We start from the raw sequence: 16,491 nt of genomic DNA on the forward strand, positions 1-16,491 counted from the left end.
CTAATGTATTGTTCTAAAACCCATTCTGGTATAAACAAACCAACAACATGATCTGTCTTAAAAACCAGATACAAATATATTTTGAATTGCCTGTTATACAGTTATTTGCATCATATCCCTCCATTGGTTTGGATTATCATTATTTGAGTATTATTTGAATATTAATTTGAATATCACAGTTTTTGACTTATCTGAATGCCTGGCTTCTTTTGCAAGTCTGCCTACCTTTTTTTTTTTTTTTTTTAAGATTTTATCTATTTATTCAACATAGAGAGAGATCACAAGTAGGGGGAGAGGCAGGCAGAGAAAGAGGGGGAAACAGGCTCCCTGCTGAGCAGAGAGCCCAATGTGGGGCTCAATCCCAGAACCCTGAGATCATGACTTGAGCTGAAGGCAGAGACTTAACTCACTGAGCCCCTCAGGCGCCCCTCTGCCTACCTTTTGATACTTTCAGTATTCATTTGAAATTTTAGGGGACTTATTTGCTAGCAGTGCTAACGAAAGCAACTTACTTGATTAAGTAACCAATACTGAATCTGTGAAGAAGCACTTAGCACAGGACCTGATATGTAACAGGTGTCCAGCAAATGTTAGTTTTGTCTTGTCTTCCGTGAAATGGAAGTTATAACTTTGGGATAATACAGATTTTCAGTGTCCATGCTATCACAGTTTTCTGTTACTATAGTTAATTAAGTTACACTTAGTTCTTACTTGCTTACAGTCTTTTCCTTAGCATTTTTTCCCAGAATATTTAGATATTATCTGATCGATACATATTATTAATCACAGTTCCAGAAGAAAGAAACCCAGGTTCAATTTCTTGTTTTGGCAAAGAACCAGTGACAAAACTCAGAGACAGAATAGCAGTTCTAATATTCTTCGTCAATGCTAGACATGTGAGCACCATGGCTCACCTTACTTCATTGAATTAAGTCACCTCTTTTGGAAAAAATAAAACATTCATTACTTGGCATTATCAATTGAATATTTTAAATGTGAGATGGTAGGATATTACTTTACTGTTGTCTTCCACTTCACCTAAAATCCTGCCATTAGTTTAAAAAATTTAGACCTATTATGTAGACTGGGCAAGTTTGCTTAACTAGCAAAATATAATGCTGAAAAGAACCAAATGTGTCAGTCTGATATAAGAATAGCCAGATTTACATAGAAATCTCTGCCATTTACAAAGAAATCTCTTTACTACTGATAGAACCACATCTCTAGCTAATTACAAGATACATACAAATGACCCAAACAGATGACCCAGTTGGCCAAGAAATCGATCCAGTTTGCAAGTAATGTCCTTTTTTTCTAACCCCAAATTTAATCATTTTGATATCATATTCATGTCAGTCTCAGGAAACTCAGGTAATATAAGGGTCATGCTGGATAGTAGAGACAATATCTTTTACTTAGAATACCTTTATCAACAATAATCCAAATCCTAATCATCCCACATGATCCTCACAATTCAAAACCCATCTCTACCATGTAGTTATCCTGGATTATTTCAGTACATGTTGGTCTTTTTCTCCTCTACACTTCTAGAGCACTCATCGTCTCTCTCACTAGTTTGGTCTGTATTCTGCCTGCTATTATTAAACATCTTTCACCTTGGTAAGCTTCTCAAGGTCAAGAAGTATGTTATAATGTATTTCTTGTGAGGCCTGAAAAATACCTTGCACATACTATTAGGTAATTGGTTATCTTGATTTGAGATTGTTTGGGTTTTGTATTACTGATCAAGCTTATACTGGGATAAAGATATTGAGAAAAGAAAATACCAAAGAAAACTAAAACGAGGAGAGGCTTTGGGAAGAAAAATACTGTAGTAAAATATGATGATAACCCTTCTAAAACAAAAAGTTGATGAAATAGATTGTTGATACAAAGAAATTAAATATTCATCATGAAATTGGTAGTTTGCACTAAGCCACAGACTTCATTTCATTTCAATGGAATGTTTCAAAAGACAACTGATCCAAACATGTTAACTTTACAAACATAGGACTCCTGTTGTAGGTATTAGTATTTGGGAAAATATTTTAAAAGAAATATAGGGTTCTTGTAAAGCAGAAGAGGCCGTACATATAAGTCAAGCATACCTAAAGCAAAAATATAACTTTTAGTACTCCTTAGGATAAAAAGTTCCACCCCTTTGAATTTTTTCCTACCCTGTTGATGCTGACTTGACCATCTTAATTGAAGATGTATTTAGCCTTTATTATACAATGAAGGCAGTTAGAAATATAGGTAGTTTATTGAGACTGATTTTAATACCACTTGGTAACTTCTGAATAGAAAAATTCTTAAATAAATACATTAGAAATTCTGTAACAAATCTTTTTAACAGAAATAAAAGAGTTTTTGTTGGCTTATATGTTTGGTTTGCATGTTTCCTTCTATCAATCCCTCCTGTTGAAGTTTTTTATTGAAACATAAAATACATAGGGAAAATTATGTAAATCATTTTCACAAATGAGTGAAACGTGTAATTCACATTCAGATAAGGAAACAGAACAATACCAGCCCTCTGGAAGCCCTCTGACTCTTCTAATTTCTAACCCATGGTTTAGTTTGCCCATTTTGGAATTTTATATGAATAGAACTTAACATTGTTTACTCTTTTGTATATGAATTCATTTGCTCAGCATTTGTTTGTTAATCACATTACTGAGTATAATTGTACTTCATTCTTATTAATTTATTTTATTTTGTGAATATATCACAATATATCTGTTTTACTGTTGATGGGCATTCAGGTATTTTTCATTACTGCAAATAGTACAGCTAGGACCATTCTCATATAGGTCTTTCAGTGAACAAGGGTACACATTTCTGTTAGACATATACGTGGTCCATAGGGTGTGTTCAGCTTTAAGAGACCCTACCAGACGGTTTTGATCATGGCTGTACCGTTTATACCCAGCAGTGTTGGAGTGTTTCCCTTGGTCCACATCTTTACACATTTTCTTTTTCTTTTTCATTTTAGCCATGCTAATGGGTTTATGGTGGTATCACATTGTAATTTTGTTTCTCTTTCTCTAATAACTAAAAAGTTAAGCACTTTAAAAAACATTTATTACCCTTTTGACTCTTCTTTATTGTGAAGTGCCTGTTCAAGTGTTTTGCCCATTTTTATACTGGGTACTTTAGATATGAGTTTAAAGCATACTTTGTTAAAAATAAAGCACACTTTGTCAAATGTATATATTGCAGATATCTTCTCCCACACTGTGTATTGCTTTTTCATTTACTACTAATCAGTTTTAATCTTAAATATTGTCCAGGTTATCTAATCAGTGCTTTTTATTAAGTGTTTATGAAGAAATCTTGGCCTACTCCAAAATTGATGAAGTGTTCTTTTTTTTTACTTTTTTTTTTTTTTAAGATTTATTTATTTATTTGTCAGAGAGAAAGAGAGAGAAAAAGAGAGAGCACACAAGCAGGTAGAGTGGCAGGCAGAGGCAGAGAGAGAAACGGGCTCCCTGCTGAGCAAGGAGCCCGATGTGGGACTCAATCCCAGGACCCTGGGATCATAACCTGAGCCAAAGGTAGCAGCTTAACCAACTGATCCACTCATGCATCCCTGATGCAGTGTTACTTAATTTTTATTTTAAAAACTCTTCTGTTTCCTATTTCACATTTAGATCTTCAGTCTACATGGAACTGATTTTTGTGTATGTTTTAAGGTAGAGGCTGATTTACTTTTTTGCATGTGGATATGTAATTGACCTACTTCATTTATTGACAAAGTGATCCTTTCCCCACTATAGTATGGGGACATTTTGGTCGTAAACCAGGTGACCATATTCTTGTGGGGTTAATTCTGGACTTGCTCTCCTATTGCATTGGTCTGTTTTTCTTCTTGCGCTAATTAACTTATTAATTACTGTAGTTTTATAATTGAGTTTAGTATCTGGTAGTAAAAATCCTCCATCCTCCAGTGCTGTTCTTCTCTTCAAGATTCTCTTCTCTTGGCTCTTTGAATTTCCATATAAATTTTAGACTTAGCATGTCTCTTTACACACAAAAATACTGGTATTTTGATTGGAATTTTCCTGAATCTATAGATAAATATGGAGAGAATTGACAGTTTTAAATATTGAGTATTCCAGTTCATGAATACAGTGTATACCTTCATCTATTTAAATACTTTTTTAAAAATAATATTTTTGAATTTTCAGTATAGCAGTCTTACACATATTTTGCTAGGTTTTTTCCCCTTAGGTATTTATTTGATGTTTTTGACACTACAGTAAAAATCATTTTAAAATGTTATTTTCTGTTTGTTGCTGACTTATAAAAATACAGTTTATTTTTTGAATATATTTTTTAAAGATTTTATTTATTTATTTGACACAGAGAGATGACAAGCAGGCAGAGAGGCAGACAGAGAGAGAGGAGTAAGCAGGCTCCCCGCTAAGCAGAGAGCCCGATGTGGGGCTCAATCCCAGGACCTGAGATCATGACCTGAGCCGAAGGCAGCGGCTTAACCCACTGAGCCACCCAGGCACCCCCATTTTTTGCATATTGATTGATCTTATATCCAGCAACTTTGCTAAATTCTTTTGTTAATTGTAATGGGTTTTATTTCCATACACACACACACACACACACACACACACATATTCATGTCATCTGTGAGTAATGTTAGTTTTATTTTTTCTTTTCTAATCATTTCTTTCTTTTGTATTTCACTGGATAGGATTTCCAGTACACTTTTGACTAAAGCAGTGATAGCTAGTATGCTTATCTCATCCCTGATCTCAAAGGAAAGCTTTAAATATTTCACCATCAAGTATGATGGGTCCTTTAGGTTTTTGTTTGTTTGTTTTTTATGAATACGCTTTATCAGATTATAGAAGTTCTCTTTTCTTCCTAGTTAAGAGAATTTTTTTAAAATAATAAATGTCAGATGTCTTTATACAGAATATTTTGATAATGCTCTAATAGCTCAGGAAGAGTATTTAAACATGAAAAATGTTTACTATGAATATTTTAAATACTACATTGTAATATTTTTGAGATAATATATGGTATAGCTAGTGAAAATCTACAAATCAGCCCATAACCACTGGCAATCTGGCTACATCTGTTTTGACACTTTTGTTTTCATATTTGTTTAGCTTAAGACCATTGTCTTCTCATTAAGAGTGTTTGGCACAGTAAATTAAAAACAAGAGTACACAGGACCATAGTGTATCACATCATTTTGCCAGAACTAAACAATTCTGAGTAAGACAATCACTTTCCACTCTGTGATAGTTTCAAGCTATTCAAGGTGCTTCAGTAATAAAGCATTACTTAAAACCACTACCACTCTTACGTTTTCCTGGTTGCAAGGATGTCAGGCCCTTGACAGTGTTTGAGAGGTGGACAAAGCAAAGAGAAACAGTACTCTCGCATCTCTTTGGTGGTCCCTCCTTCTGAATAGTTACAAAGTCCTGGACCATACCTTTTATATTTTTCCTTCCCACTCAGTCTTCTGTCTCCCATTTTCATTAGGCTCCAACTGCAAAGCCAAAACTAAAATGTGCAGAAAGAGCTAGCTGGAGAGGACACACCAGTTTCTTTTTTCTGACCTCCACACCATTCTTCGCTTGCTGCCAGTATATGCTCAGTAAAGTAGGAATTTCAATCATACCAGAGTAACTAGCTGTTCCACAGACTTGGGTTTAGTGTTGATTCAATTACTAGTAAGTCTCCCTTTAGAAACACATGACAGTAGTTTTAGCAAAAGAACCAAGCTTGAGCTGGTTTGACCATGGTGAAAATGCTTCTCAGGAAACAGTAGAAATGATGACTGTGGATGAGGGCATGATCCTGTAATCTTTCCTGTCTCCTGATACTAGACTGGATTAAGCAAGCTATCTAAACAAGATGTGACCCATGTAAGAGAAAATGAACTTTTGAAAAACATAAGTGTACATGGCCTTCTCCAAAACCAGATGATAGGCCCTTTGTTGATCTGAATTTGAGAATTTGTTATGAGATCTTCTGACTCATTATAAGGACAAGTGTATATACAGTTACATATTGGAATGTTTCAGCCTCTACCAGAGTTATCAGTGGGAGTATCAGTGGGGAACCAAACCACAGAAGCATTCGATTTGAGTTTTAATATAGTCCTTAAGTAGACGGCAGAATGAAAATGTATTTTTTTCATATTGAAGAAACAAATGACACAGCAAAGAATCCTTTTCTTATCCTTTTCTTAATACATGGTGTCCAAAATAAAGGGTTCTTTATTTTGAGAAATCACACAAGATTCAAATCCCAGTACCTATTACCTATGTACATCAGGCAAGGCACTTAACCTCTTTTTTTTTTTTTAATTGTATTTATTTGAGAAAGAGAGTATAAGCAAAAGGGGAGAAAGAGGGTTAAACAGACTATGGGCTGAGTACAGAGGTCAAGGTGGGGCTTAATCCCAAGACCCTAAAATCAGGACCTGAGCTGAAACCAGGAGTCAGATGCTTAACCAAATGAGCCACCCAGGCTCCTTGCACTTAACCCCTTTCTGTCTATTGTTTTCAGTCTACTGGAGGTAATAACAATTGTATATAAACCATAGAACCGTTCATAGATGTGAATTATATGTATGTATACATACATTTATAAATTACACATATATACATTAATTAATTATAAATTACATGTTTAATAATTTTAAGGTACAATGTCTGTCATGTAAGTACTTCAAAACTGTTACCTATCATTAAGTTATACTTCTGCTAATGGGATCCAGAGTCTTTTTCCCACTTTTCTGACCAAAATCCATGATACCAGGAAAGTAAAAGAAAAGAATTGATAGAATTTTTTTAAATATTTGAGCCAAAAGAACTGCTAACTATTGATCAAGCATTAAAAATATTTTCTGATTTTCCTTTATTTTACTTGAAACTGCATTAAAATTTTCCCTACTTTTCCAGGGTTTGTTTTTTTTTTTTTTTTTTTTTTTTGCATGGTAATTCCTTTTAAGAGGACTAAGAAACATACAAGGAATATATTTATTCCCTTTGTTCAGTGAAAGCATGGAAAGGCATTATAATGAAAAGATATTTAGCTTAATTTTTATTTCTACGAAAGTAAGACTTGTACCTAGTTTTTAAAGTCAGGATGAAACTTTTCATGAAGAACAGCAACCCTCAGTCCCCAGTTCCTATTCCTCAGAAACAGTCATTTTTAACTCTTTTAAACATTTCTCCTGGAATTTACCTCTATGTCTTTAAAATAACATCTGGTATGCTGCTATTTGAAAAGCCCTATCCATTCCCCCATGGACTTCCTACAGTGGAAGATAGAAGTTAGCTTTTCCCCACCACACCCCTTTTCCCAAAACACCCACTTGTCCTTCCCGACATCTTCACAATGTATTTATAATTTGCAGTGTTTACATCCTATCAGCTCTGAAAGTCCTGCTCCAGTTGCACTAGGCAGTATACTACAGTTCTGTTTCCCATCCTGAAGAGCTATTCCTTTTTCTGGAGTTAATTTTTTTTTTTTTTTAACTGACAAATTGTTCCTTTTTATTTAGAAAGAATTATCTCTAGTTCTCTCTCCAACTCTCTGACTGTATAAAAACTGTCTCTAAGCGGTCATCTATATCAGGCACTTGGACTTCTTGGGTAATCTCCTACGGCCTTCCTCACCTTCCTGTTCCATTCTATCCAGGCTGCGCAGGATCTGCTGTCCTCAGTCTTTCTTTTACCCTCCCCTTTTCCAGTTCTTTGTTTTCCCGGATCCCCTGTTTTTCTTTTGTTCTGGTGTGGAACTCTCAGAGTACCTGTGGGGTGAATTTTTTTTTTTTTTTTTTTTGGAGGTCCTCTATTTCTGAAAATGTATTTCTGCTTGTACAGTTGAGTGAAGGTTTGTTTGGCTGAGTCTGAAATGCCAAGTTGGAAATAACAACTTTTTCTTTGAATTTTGAAGACCTTGCTGTATTGATTTTCTGGCTTCCAGGTTTGCTGTTGAGCCGTTCACAGTCATTCTGGTTCTGATCCTTTATGTGGACTTTCCTTTTTTTTTTCCCCTCCCGTGTCTGGAGGCTTTTCAGATTGTCTCTATAAAAAGAGCGTTAGTCTTTATAGTGATTCTTTTCTACATGGTTTAAGAAATCCTTTCCCTCTTGGGTCTTGTTTTAAGAATCACTCTAAAATTAAAGAAAACCTGAGGGACAGCTTAATGACACTTTTCAAGTACAAGCGGTAATGGGCAAATGTGCAGAAGATGGTAGCTATGTATGTTTAGAAAAATGGGGGAGAAGTTATAAACTCCAGCATAGGATAGACCATCACTTCCCCAACTATTCCGTCAAATGTGAAACTCTGCAAATGTTGCACACTGTGCCTTCCCTCTCCTTTGTACATTCTCATGAAATATTAGCATATGAGCCTTGAGAAGTTCTGCATAAACCTATTTAACCTTGCTTGACCTAGCATTTCCTAAATTTATTTGCTCACCAGATTTTTTTCTTTTTAATTATTTTAAAAGAAACATCATTAACATATGTATAACTCAGTTGGAGACAAGCCAGATAAGACTTAGACTTTCCTGGCTACAAAAGAGCCATTAAACATTGGAATGAGTAACCAGGAGAAGCTGTGGACTCCTTTTCCAGAGGTCTTTAAAACAGGACATCTGTTGAAGGCGTAGTCCTATTTGAACAATAGGACTTTGCTGGTGTTTCTTCCTCTTCCTGTCCCCTAGTGGTAGCACTGGAGGCTGTTAGCCCACCTTTTACATGATTCTAGTAGTCTGGTTAAGTATAAGAATTACTGCTGCTGCCAATAATTGTATTTATTGAGAACTTACTAAGTGTCTGGACCTGTTAGGTGCTTTGGATATATTATCTAATTTAATCTTCACAACACCTTTGTGAGGTAGGCAATATTGTTTTACGGATGGGCTAGTTAGGTATAAAAAGATCACAAAACTGGCAAGCGGTAGGTCAGTATTCAAACCCAGAGTATCTGACGTGATAACTGGCTCATGTACCTTCAATGTGAATGTTCAGAACAGCAACCCACAAAAAATAAGCAAATAAAATATGTATGCCTGTATTTATTATGTAAAAACTGGGACTGATCTGTGCTCATTTTATTAGACTATTCCCCAAACCTTTTGATGAATTCAGATTTTAGTAATTTTTGTTAGAAACAAATTCTTTTACGGGGAATCATATACTAATTTACCATCCAGTAAATGAGTACTTGCATGAGATTTCTTTCCTTCATAAATTTGATGTCATTCCTATATATCAAGACCCCCCAAAATCTGGATCTGTGAAAATTGGAATAGGTTAAAAGTCCCATTTTCAACATATTTACATACCATAACATCTTCATGATGGGGTGTAGAGAATGCTAGGATAGGAGACCGGAAACCTGGATTCTCATTTGGTAAGCCCCTGAATATGTGTTCAGGGGCAAATCATTTCTCTCATTTCCTTCATCTGTCAAATAAGGGACTTAGAGTATCTCAAAAAGACCTTTGCCTCTCTACTATTTCAGGATGATTTTTGTCTGTGTATATCAGCTGTCCTCATGGGAGAGCACTTCAGTTAGAAAATTCCCAGGTCAATTTACACTGCAAAATGATTTGATGAATCAGTAGGAGGGGCTGGATAGATAAGCTTGAACTGTATTGATGAGTACTGTGATGTTAAACTGAAACACATTAGAAGAGATTGTAAAAAATCAGTGATTAAGTGTCTCTTTAAGGCCACTTCCAACGAAGCTACTAAGTTTTAGAGAATCCATGAACGGCTTTTTTCTGGCACCTCCTCCTGTTGCCCAGCTTAACATCTTTCTAATGAAGGTTTTATGTGATAATTACCCAGTCTTCATAGAATATTCCCAACTCCTGGACCTGGCACACCCTCTTGTTCACTGAAGCCTTGTTGAAATTAATTGTTCTTGAGGATAGAAGTGGAAGATCAGGAAGAGATTTGTCTTTTCTAACCAGCTTAGAAAGTTAAGTGTAGTGGCTATGCAGTTTTCAACCACCTGGGTTCACAACCCAGCTCTAGTCCTTAGTAGCTCTTTTTTTTTTTTTTTTAAGATTTTATTTATTTATTTGATAGACAGAGATCACAAGTAAGCAGAGAGGCAGGCAGAGAGAGAGAGAGGAGGAAGCAGACTCCCACTGAGCAGAGAGCCCGATGCGGGGCTCTATCCCAGGACCCTGAGATCATGACCTGCACTGAAAGCAGAGGCTTAACCCTCTGAGCCACCCAGGCATCCCCAGTAGCTGTGTGTTCTTAAGCAAGTTACCTACTTCCATGTTTGTGCCTCAGTTTCCTCTTCTCTAAGAATACTTAAGAGTATACCGACCTCATTGTTGTGAGGTTTAAATGAAATGGTCCAAGTGTTGTTTTTGGCACAATACTTAGTAAAGATTTAGGGTTCTATTAATATTAGTTAATGTAATTAGATAATAATGTAGTGAGGAAATGCAGCATTTCCTCAGAAATTTTAGTAGAAGTTTCCTTTTCTTAACGGGCAGCAGTTATATTGGACCAATATATCAGACCCCAAAGGTAAACAGTGTAGTTTGGGACATTATATTACATTACCATCTTTTCTGGCCCACTTCCATATTCCCAAATAATGATGCATTTCCAGTTGGAGAGGTTACTTTATTTTGGCATGGTACTGGTTATATTTTTATTTGAGATACATTATACTTTGGAGTATTATTCAGAGTCTGCTCATTGAAAATAATACAGTGTAAAGCCATATTTGAAGGTCTAAGATAAATGGCACAAATTCACCTCCTTGTTCAGTGTCTGCCCAAAAAGTTTTGCTTGGAACCTTAAGGTTGTGAAATTGATTGATAAATCCTGATGCAACCCACTCCTGTCACCCAGCTGGAAAGTTAAGACACTGTGACTTATCCCTCAGAAGGACTGTTGTTCATCAAATATTTTGTTCACTTGTTCTTTCATGGGTAATTACATGGAGTAAAAAAAACACCTACTCGACTTACAGCTTGGCAGAAACAGTAGCTTATGTTTTCTAGAGACAAAATTAGAAACAGGTTCCCTGGACCCATCTCTAAGTCAAAATAAAATAAAATGTTTAGGGAGCCACTGTGCCTCCTGGTAACTATGGTCCATGGAGTAATATTGTTTAGGTCAAGATGTCCCAGAATATAACGGACAGGGAGAAGGGAAAGGAGGAAAGGAAAATGTGTATTTGAGTAATGTGTTTTCTTAGAGATGAAGAGTCAAGTTGTTTTTCTTTCTCACATTGTCTTTTCTATGTAGGGAGAAACTTCACAGGATCCTAATCTTGCTTCTCAAATTATCAAGAGAAAAACTGGATATACTTTGTTGAAGGGAGAAGTTACGGTTTAAATTGTATTTTATTTGTAATACTGACGATCATCATCTTTTCTAAGGGAAGATAAGTCTTAGCAAAACTAAACTATTAAGGGGCGCCTGGGTGACTCAGTGGGTTAAAGCCTCTGCCTTCAGCTCCCGTAAGGGTTCCAGGGTCCTGGAATCGAGCCCCGCATCAGGTTCCCTGCTCAGCAGGGAGCCTGCTTCCCTTCCTCCCTCTCTGCCTGCCTCTCTGCCGACTTTTGTGATCTCTGTCAAATAAACAAAATCTTAAAAAAAAAAAAAAAAAAAAAACTAAACTATTGAGAAAGTATATTCATTTTTTCCCTTTTATTTTTATAAATGTTTTTCTGCATGTTTCCTTTCTTATTTAATTTTTTTAAAGATTTATTTATTTATTTTAAAAAGTGGCCATGAGTGGGGAAGGGCAGAGAGAGAGGGGGAGGAAGAAGAGAGAGATTCTTGAGCAGACTCCACGTCCAGCACAGATCTTAACTCTGGGCTCTAGCCCATGACCCCGAGATCATGACCTGAGCTGAGACCAAGAGTCGGACGCTTAAGCAGCTGAGCCACCAGGCACCCCTGTTTTAATTTTTATTTACTTTTAAAGTAATCTCTATACCCAATGTGCTTCTTAAACCCACAATCCTGAAATCAAGAGTCACACACTCCACCAACTGAGCCAGCCAGGTGCCCCTATTTTTTTTTTTATATATTTTCACATAAAAATGAATGATCATTCAGTTGGTAAACATTTAGTAAATGACCAGCTGTGCATGAGGACTAAAGGAAAAACAGAAAACTAAGACACCGTCCATTTAGAGCTTGAAATCTTGATAGCAGAGATATTTACCCAAATAATTCTATCAGAGTTAAAAGAGAGATAGAAAGAGCTGTGGGGATGCAAAGAATGGGGAGAGTATTTTTAAGTTGGAGACTTCACAGAAGGTTTCCTGGAGAAAGGAGCATTTGGAGACAGTGGGATTTCCCACTGTGGGAAAGACAGAGGGATTGTGACATGTAGCAATGAGGGAGGTGGGAAGAGGGAGGAGATAGAGCAGCCTTGGCATGAATAAAGATAAGTAGACTAGAAAATGCAGAGCATGTTTAACCTGGGCAAATAGTATGATATGCCTAACCACAGGGCATGCTAAGAATGAGATTGGGGTCTACGATCACTAATGGAAAATAAGACTGAGGAAGTAAGTTAGGACTGTGTCAGGGAGGGCCTTGAAAGCCAAGGTGAGACATTACATATATATATATATATATATATGTGTGTGTGTGTGTGTATTTATGTAATATATAAAGGTCAAGGTTTCTCCTGCTTTTCTTTTCTTTTTTTTAAGATTCTATTTATTTATTTGACAGAGAGAGATCACAAAGAGGCAGAGAGGCAGGCAGAGAGAGAGGGGGAAGCAGGCTCCCTGCCGAGCAGAGAGCCTGATGCGGGGCTCAATCCAAGGACCCCGAGATCATGACCTGAACCGAAGGCAGAGGCTCAACCCACTGAGCCACCCAGGCGCCCCTCCTGCTTTTCAACTAATATGCCCTTAATAGAAGAGGACAGCATTCTGGGGCCCAGGGGCGGGGGTTGGGATGGGGAAGAGGGAGGGATGAATAGGTGGAGCACGGGGGATGTTTAGGACAGTGAAGTTTTTCTGTATGATTTTGTAATGGTGGATACATGACATTTGCATTTGTCAGTACCATAGAATGTACAACACAGAGAATGAACTAGAATGCAAATTATTGATAATAATTAGGTATCAATATTGGTTCACAATTTTGTAACAAGCATAGCAGGCTAACACAAGTGTTAATAATAGGAGAAATGCAAGTTAATAATAGGGGAAATTGTGTGTGTTTCAGGGGTCAGGGAAAGGAAGGAGAGGAAAAGGATAAATGGGAACTCTGTACTTCCTGCTCAACTTTTATGTAAACCTAAAACTGCTTTTAGAAAAAAAGTCTAGGGGGCGCCTGGGTAGCTCAGTTGGTTAAGCATTGACTCTTGATCTCAGCTCTCATCTTGATCTCACTGTTGTGAATTCAGGTTCCATGCTGGGCTCCAGGCTGGGTGTGGAGCCTACTTTTATTTTTTATTTATTTATTTTTTTGACTTTATTTATTTATTTGACAGAGATTACAAGTAGGCAGAGAGGCAGGCAGAGAGAGAGAGGAGGAAGCAGGCTCCCTGCTGAGCAGAGAGCCTGATGTTCGGCTGGATCCCGGGACCTTGGGATCATGACCTGAGCCAAAGGCAGAGGCTTTAACCCACTAAGCCACCCAGGTGCCTCTGGAGCCTACTTTTAAAAAGTAAAATAAAAATGAGGTATAGGGAGGGGGCGTCTGGGTGGCTCAGGGGGTTAAGCCTCTGCCTTCAGCTCAGGTCATGATCTCAGGGTCCTGGGATGGAGCCCCACATCGAGCTCTCTGCTGAACAGGGAGCCTGCTTCCTCCTCTCTCTCTGCCTGCGTCTCTGCCTACTTGTGATCTCTGTCAAATAAATAAATAAAATCTTTAAAAAAAAATTTTTTTTTATAAAAAAAATTCAGGTTCCATGCTGGGCTCCAGGCTGGGTGTGGAGCCTACTTTTAGCCTACAGCTAGCTATATACCTAGCTGTCTCAGTCAGTAGAGCTGGAAAGAACTCTTGAGTTCAGAGTTATAAGTTTGAGCCCCACACTGGGTGTACAGATTACTTTAAAAACATAAAATCTTTAAAAACAAATAAATGAAAATAAATTATGTTTATTTTTTTAAATAGCATTCTTTTAGCTATGAAATGTACCACAGGTACCAATTTTTTAGGAAGTTCCATATTATATCTTTAAAATCACATGATTTTTTATTCTGTTCATTTACACACAGATGGCTATTTTAACACTAAAATTTTCTTCCAAAACTTTGCAGTCAAGTAAATGACCCCTCGGAGTGATTCCTGTGTTAAGAAGCATGGCTTTGGTCGACAGGGAGTCATTGAAGTCGTATATTAAAAGTGAAACAAAACAAAATTAAACCAGCAAAATGATGAGCAACCAGTTTTTCTTGCAACACAGATATTTTTTTGCATCCTCATTTTCATTTCCCAGTATTCATTTGGTGGCTTGTCCACTACCTTTAACTCAGACAAGCTTTATTTTGCTTACAGATGAACTTTGCAGCAGGCATAATGAGAAATAGTTGATAAGTCCAGTTTTGTGGAAATTGCAGTCGAGACAAAAGAGATTATTTTGATACGCTGGTAATTTATACCAAGCAGAGCAGATAAAGAAATGTAAAATAAGCATGCTGAGGAGGTGGGCAGAGTAAGTGGAGGGACCTGGGGGAGTTAGGTTTAGAAGAATTGTGAAGCGAAGGGCATAGTTTGATGGGTTCCCCATCATTAAAGGCACAGATGTTTTTCTGGGTGTCATTGAGACCAGCATGACCTTTAATCTATCACCAGTACACATTCTCTCTTCTTATGTGTTGTGTTTATACTGTGACTCAGATAACTTACGTTTGTTTGGGTACTTATTCGTGTAGATATTCAGACATGTGAACCCAAATGGTGCCTTAATGAGTCCCCTCGGAACCCCTGAAGCACATTCATAGGACAGTCTCCTTATTTGTGTTTTCACTTTGTTTTCCTTATGAAGGCCACAACTGGAATTTTTAACCTCATGCCTTTGAGATTAAATTCCTTAGCTCTCTGCTTTCTGGGAAAAAACAAGAGGCCCACTGACAGATACCCTAGGAGAGTAGCCCTTTCTCCATAAAACAGTTTCATCAGCAAGAATAAAGAGAATATATACACAATGAATAGGGTCCTGGGTCAATCTTGAATTTGAATTCTCTGTTTACTAGTTATTGGACACTGGGCAAGTCACTTAACCTCACTGGTCCTGGCTTATCTCTAAAGTGGAGATAAGATCTTGGGTTCTATGGAATAAGAGAATGTGTCTTATGTTGGGGGTACTTGAATAAATACTAATTTGCTTCCCCTCTTCCTGCCTGTTCTGCTAAACTTTCAGAGCTGCCTCATCAACTCATTCGATATTTCATATGAGCACCTACTATGAGCCAAGCCCATTGCTAGGTGATAGTGAACTAACTAGAAATAAGATACATCAGCCTATGATTTCAGGAGCTTCTCGAGTTTTATGAGGGTTTCATTTCTTTGTCTCCAATATTAGCAGTCCTGAATTCACACAGCCCTTTGCTCATGTTTTTGACCCAAGAGTTACCACTTAAAATACTCAGTGACTGCTCTTTTCATACCACTTTGAAGAATGAACTGGTTTCAGGAGAACCAAGGACCCGTGAGGCACTGTGTGTGTTCACGTCTGAATATCTATATCAGTAAGTACCCGTGTAGGTTCCTAGGGCACGAAGGTTTAGTCCACAGCCTCTGGTGGTTCATACATCCACATTAAATAGTTAGAACTAAAATTCCTCAGGGTTCTATTTCACTTACTGTGATCACAAATCATATACTGAAAAACACACATGGCATGTGTCATCCTAAGCAGGCAATGCATGAAACAAGTTCTTTTTTGGCCTTAGAATCCATGTGTTTTTACCTTTGTCTTTTTTTTTTTTTTTTTCATTTTATTTTCAGTGTTCCAAAATTCATTGTTTATGCACTACACCCAGTGCTCTGTGCTCTATGTGCCCTCCATAATACCCATCACCAGGCTCACCCCCCCACCCCCCTCCCCTTGTCTGTTATACGTTTTCTTGTTTCCATTTTTGTTTCGTTGTGGTCTTGGTGTGAGGGTGGTTTAATTAATGCTGTGAGGATTGTCATTTTGACTTTCTCTCATTCATGATCAAATATCTCTAATCTCTATCTCTAATATTTCTAATCTTTCTGCTCTCAAGATGGAGAACACATTCTCCTTTTTAAGGAAAACTGTATGCACAGAAAAGGTAAATATTTGAGCAAGTTTTTATAGAGGGATCGTCCCTTCTTAAAAAAGATTCATTTTTGTGTTACTTTAAGAATAAAATTATCCTTATAATGCAGTTAAAGAATGCATTTTTACCTAAATTTAATGTGTCAAATTTTCTGTCACATAAAACCACTATAAATACAAATAGGGGAGCAAAATTTTTATCCTAAAGAGAAAAATATTTAGCATCTCTAATTCCAAGGAA

At 37.0% G+C, this 16,491-nt stretch overlaps 1 protein-coding gene across 5 annotated transcripts in view; it reads left to right on the forward strand.

The window, feature by feature from the left end:
- The window catches only part of PPARG (peroxisome proliferator activated receptor gamma), a 132,456-nt gene that overhangs the window by 66,097 nt on the left and 49,868 nt on the right, over nt 1-16,491 (forward strand). The gene's annotated exons all lie outside the window — the stretch shown is intronic.

Source organism: Mustela lutreola, chromosome 2, assembly GCF_030435805.1.
Source record: "Mustela lutreola isolate mMusLut2 chromosome 2, mMusLut2.pri, whole genome shotgun sequence".
Lineage (NCBI taxonomy): Eukaryota > Metazoa > Chordata > Mammalia > Carnivora > Mustelidae > Mustela > Mustela lutreola.